Consider the following 6,343-nt stretch of genomic DNA (forward strand, 5'->3'; position numbering starts at 1 on the left):
AGAACATTTATATCACCCTGAACAGAAACCTCTTATCTACTGGCAGTCATCCCTCATTCTCCCCTCCCTGCAATCCCCGGCAACCACTAATCTACTTTCTGTTTTTATGGATTTTCCTATTCTGGACATTTCATATAAATGGAATCATACAATATTTGTGGGCTTTTTTGTCTGGCTCCTTTTCTTTCACTTATTATAATGTTTTAGAGGTTTGCCAATGTTGTAACAGTATTTCATTCCTTTTTATAGCTTAATATTAGTAATATTCTCTTGTATGGATATACTACATTTTGTTTATTCAAAGACTGATGGACACTTGGGTGTTTCTACTTTTTTGTTCTTATGAATAATACTGCTATGAACATTCCTGTACAAGTTTTTATATGAACATATGTTTTTAATTCTATTGGGTTTATACCTAGGAGATGGAAAATTAAATTTTTCAATTTTAATTTAAAAAAATAAGAAGACATGAACTATTTAAGGAGTAATTTAACAAAATATATGCAACACCTGTACACTGAAACCTATAGACATTGCTAAGAGAAATTTAAAAGATCTCAATACATGAAGAAAACATATTATGGATTATTTAACATGTCTAAATTTTTCTATAAATTAAATGCAATACTAGTCAAATTTCCAGCAGTCTTTGATTTAGAAATTGACAAGCAAATTCCAAAATTTATATGGAAATGTAAATAGCCTTGCATAGACAAAATAATTTTGGGAAAAAACAAAGTTTGAGGACTTACACAATTTGTTTTCAAGACTTATTACAAAGCTACAGTCAGCAAGATACTATGATATTGGCATAAGGATAAATAGAGATCAATGGAACAGAACAGAAAGCCCCATATATATGATTAACTGATTTTCAACAAAGGTGCCAAGATAGTTCAGTGGGAAAAGAACAGCCTTTTAAATAAATGTTTGCTAAAGTAACTGCACAATTACAAGGAAGAAAATGAACTTCAATCTTTACCTTATATAACAAAAATTAGACTTACATGTAAAAGCTGAAACTATAAAATGACTAGAAGAAAACATATAAAAATTCACAACCTTGAGCAAACAATTATTTCTTTTTTTTTTTTTGAGACAGAGTCTCACTTTGTTGCCCAGGCTAGAGTGAGTGCCGTGGGGTCAGCCTAGCTCACAGCAACCTCAAACTCCTGGGCTCAAGCAATCCTCCTGCCTCAGCCTCCCGAATAGCTGGGACTACAGGCATGCGCCACCATGCCCGGCTAATTTATATATATATATATTAGTTGGCCAGTTAATTTCTTTCTATTTATAGTAGAGACTGGGTCTTGCTCTTGCTCAGGCTGGTTTTGAACTCCTGACCTTGAGCAATCCGCCTGCCTCGGCCTCCCAGAGTGCTAGGATTACAGGCGTGAGCCACCGCGCCCGGCCTATTTCTTAATAAGACACAAAGAACAGTGGACATAAAAAGAAAAGCTGATAAATTGGATTCCATTAAAATGTTAAACTTCTGTTCTTTGAAAGACACTGTTAACAAAATGAAAAGGCAAGCAAGCCATTACCTAGGAGAAAATATTTGTCAAATACATACCTGACAAAAGACTTATATCCTGAGTATGCAAATAACACTTGTAACTCAAAAGTTAGCAGATAAACCACCCAAGAAAAAAATGGGCCATGAAGAATTTGAATAAACACTTTATTTTTTATTTTAGCGTATTATGGGGGTACAAGTGTTAAGGTTACTTATATTGCCCATGCCCTCCTCCTCCCTCAAGTCAGAGCTTCAAGTGTGTCCATCCCCCTGAATAAACACTTGACAAAAGAAGATACATTAATGGCTAATATGCATATAAAAAGATACATAGCATCATCAGTCATCAGGGATGTGGAAATTAAAACCACAATAAGAGACCACTGGAGTGGATAACATTAAAAGGGCAGCAATAGCAAATGTTGGCATGGATGTAGAACCACTGGAACCCTCACACATTCCTTTTGGGAGTATAAAATAGTTCAATCACTTTGGAAAACAATTTGGTAGTTTCTTTTAAAGTTAAACATACCTATTACCAGAAATTCCACTCCTAGATATTTACCCAAGAGAACTGAAAACATATGTTTACACAAAGACTTGTATTATTAATAAATATCTTTAGTAGTTTTATGCATAAATACTCATCAATAGGTGAATGGAGAAATTGTGGCATATCAATACAATGGAATACTATTCAACAATAACAAGGAACAAACTACTGATACATGCAACAACCTTCTGCTGAATAAAAGAGGCCAGAAACTAAAGAGTACATGTTATATGATTTGATTTATATAAAATTCTATTATAGGCAAAACTAATCTATAGTGACAGAGAGCTGATCAGTAGCCTGAGGATGGGGGTCAGGAAATTGATAATAAAAGGACAGAATGGAACTTCTTGCAGTTGAATGATTGTTACATGGATGTCTACATTTGTTAAAACTCATGGAATTGTCCATTGAAGACAGCCTCATTATATGGCATGTAAATTATACACCAATAAAGTTGAATATAAATATGAAAAAATGAACAGGATGGTATTGAAGGGAGCTCAAGAAATTTCACCCCAGAATATGACTCCTTGGTATAAAGAACATTTTGAATTAAAGGACCTTAGAGAGCAACAGGCTTTGGAGGGGGCTTTCCCTGTATTTGCATAAACCAGACAGACCCATCAAAAGAACTATTAACTTCCCTTCCCTTCCCAGTTACCTCAATATATTGCAGCAAAGAAGTTCAAGAATAGCAACCAGGCCTGGCCCAAATCATTTGAAACATGATACCTGTCTCTCAGGTTAATTTAGTCAATCTATTTCCCCATCCATTTATCCTCCCTAGCAACCATTTATTGCCCCTAAACAGAATGATATATTCTTCATTTCCCCCTCCCCTCTAAAAGGAGGGTATAAAAATAGTATCATAGTATCATACAGAATAGTTAGGTTTTGGGGTTTTTTTTGTTTTTTTTTTAGAGACAGAGTCTTATTCTGAGTCTTACTCTGTAGCCCCAGCTGGAGTGCACCAGCTGGAGTGCAGTGGCATGATCATAGCTCAGCCTCGAACTCCTGGGCTCAAGCAATTCTCTTGCCTGAGCCTCCTGGGTAACTGGGCTTACAGGCACAGGCCACCACACCTGGCTCATACAGAATAGTTTCACTGCCCTAAAAACTTCTGTGCTCTGCCTATTCATCCTTCCCTACCCCCTAGTCCCGGGCAACCACATATATTTGTACTGCCTCTATAGTTTTGCCTTTTCCAATATATCGTTGGAATCACACAATATGTAGCCTTTTCAGATTGGTTTCTTTCACTTAATATTATAATGTGCATTTGAGTTCCTCCATATGTTTTTATGGCTTGACAGCTCAGTTCTTTTTAGCACTGAATAATAAAAATACCATTGTCTAGATGCAACACAGTTTATTTATCCATTCACTTACTGAAGGACATCTTGGCTACTTTTAAGTTTTGACAATTATGACTAAAGCAACTATAAACATCTGGGTGCAGAATTTTTTTTTATTTTTTTTGAGACAGAGTCTCATTTTGTTGCCCAGGCTAGAGTGAGTGCCGTGGGGTCAGCCTAGCTCACAGCAACCTCAAACTCCTGGGCTCAAGTGATCCTCCTGCCTCAGCCTCCCAAGTAGCTGGGACTACAGGCATGCACCACCAAGCCCGGCTAATTTTTTCTATATATTTTAGTTGGCCAATTAATTTCTTTCTATTTTTTTATAGTAGAGACGGGGTCTTGCTCTTGCTCAGGCTGGTTTTGAACTCCTGACCTTGAGCAATCTGCCCGCCTCGGCCTCCCAGAGTGCTAGGATTACAGGCATGAGCCACCTCGCCCAGCCCGGGTGCAGGATTTTGTGTGGACGATAGTTTTCAACTCCTTTGGATAAATATGAAAGAGCATGATTGTTGGATATGGTAAGAGTATGCTTACTTTTTTTTTTTTTGAGACAGAGTCTCGCTTTGTTGCACAGGCTAGAGTGAGTGCCGTGGCGTCAGCCTAGCTCACAGCAACCTCAAACTCCTGGGCTCAAGCAATCCTTCTGCCTCAGCCTCCCGGGTAGCTGGGACTACAGGCATGCGCCACCATGCCCGGCTAATTTTTTCTATATATATTAGTTGGCCAATTAATTTCTTTCTATTTATAGTAGAGACGGGGTCTTGCTCTTGCTCAGGCTGGTTTCGAACTCCTGACCTCGAGCAATCCGCCCGCCTCGGCCTCCCAGAGTGCTAGGATTACAGGCTTGAGCCACCGCGCCCGGCCTATGCTTACTTTTATAAGAAACTGTCAAACTATCTTCCCAAACAGCTATCCCATTTTGTATTCCCATTGCCAGCCAGCATTTGGTGGTGTCAGTGCTTTGTATTTGGGCTGTCCTAATAGATATGTAGTGGTATCTCACTGTTGTTTTCCTTTTTTGTTGTTGCTTTGTTTTAGAGATGGGGTCTTTCTCTATCATGCTAAAGTGCAGTGGCAGGATCATAGCTCACTGCAATCTTGAACTCCTAGGCTCCAGAATCCTCCTGCCTCAGCCTCCTGAGTAACTAGTACTATAGGTGTGCTCCACCACACCCAGCTATTATAATTTTTAAAATTTTTGTAGAGACAGGGTCTTGCTATGTTGCCTAGGCTGGTATTGAACTTCTGGCCTCAAGCAATCCTCTCACCACCTCAGCCTCTCAAAGCACTGGGATTACAGGTGTGAGCCACCACGCTAGGCCCTCACTGTTGTTTTCATTTATACTTCCCTAATGACATAGGATGTTGAACATCTTTTCATATGCTTATTTACCATCTATATATTTTGTTCTTGAGACAGAGTCTCACTATGTCACCCAGGCTAGAATGCTGTGGCATCAGCCTAGCTCACAGCAACCTCAAACCCCTAGGCTCCAACAGTCCTCCTGCCTCAGTAGCTGGGACTACAGGTGTGCACCACAACGCCCAGCCTGTATATTTTCTTTGTTGAAGTGTTCATTCAGATCTTTTGACGAGTTTTTAATTGGCTTGGTTGTTTACTTATTGTTGATTTTTAAAAGTTCTTTATATGTTTTTGAACACATTTTATCAGATGTGTCTTTTTCTATTTTTTTTTTTTTTGAGACAGAGTCTCACCTTGTTGCCTGGGCTAGAGTACCATGGCATCAGCCTAGCTCACAGCAACCTCAAACTCCTGGGCTCAAGCAATCCTCCTGCCTCAGCCTCCTGAGTAGCTGGGACTACAGGCATGCGCCACCATGCCCGGCTAATTTTTTCTATATATATTTAGTTGGCCAATTAATTTCTTTCTATTTATAGTAGAGACGGGGTCTCGCTCTTGCTCAGGCTGGTTTCACACTCCTGACCTTGAGCGATATACCCGCCTTGGCCTCCCAGAGTGCTAGGATTACAGGACTGAGCCACCACTCACGGTCCAGATGTGTCTTTTGTAAATATTTTTTTCCCAGTCTGTGCCGTGCCTTACTCTCTTGATAAAAGTATTTTTAAAGAGTATAAATGTTAACATTTGTGTATAACTCACTTGATCCAATAAAATTTTAAGGTGGTCTAAATATTTAACATGAAAGTAAGTGACATTTAGTAATAATCAATGTTCATATATGTGTATGATAGTATTATTTAATTTGTTTCTCTTAAGTTGGAAGTACTATGTTACTCCTATCATTTAGTATAACATTATTATATTTTCTTCTGATTTTTCAATTATATATAGATATAGGTCACAGAAATAAATTTAGGCCGGGCGCAGTGGCTCAAGCCTGTTATCCTAGCACTCTGGGGGGGCCAAGGCAGGCGGATTGCTCGAGGTCGAGAGTTCAAAACCAGCCTGAGCGAGACCCCATCTCTACTAAAAATAGAAAGAAATTAATTAAGCAACTAAAATATATATATACAAAAATTTAGCCGGGCATGGTGGCGCATGCCTGTAGTCCCAGCTACTTGGGAGGCTGAGGCAGTAGGATTGCTTGAGCACAGGAGTTTGAGGTTGCTGTGAGCTAGGCTGACTCCACGGCACTCATTCTAGCCTGGGCAACAAAGTGAGACTCTGTTTCAAAAAAAAAAAAGAAAGAAATTTAGTTTTAAGGAGTAATATATTATGTTTGCCTCAAAGGATACATTAAATATTAAAAACTTGTTACACAAAATAACAATTCTCAATTGCAACTATATTGTTTAAATAGAATGCTAGCTATACTTAGTGAAAGATATATACAGCAACACCATGCTATAAACATTATTTTGAAAACATGCAATGTGTTTTCAGATTGAATTCACGTAATGGCATATGTCATTATGTGCCTTTATATG

This window comes from Microcebus murinus, chromosome 4, assembly GCF_040939455.1.
Source record: "Microcebus murinus isolate Inina chromosome 4, M.murinus_Inina_mat1.0, whole genome shotgun sequence".
NCBI lineage: Eukaryota > Metazoa > Chordata > Mammalia > Primates > Cheirogaleidae > Microcebus > Microcebus murinus.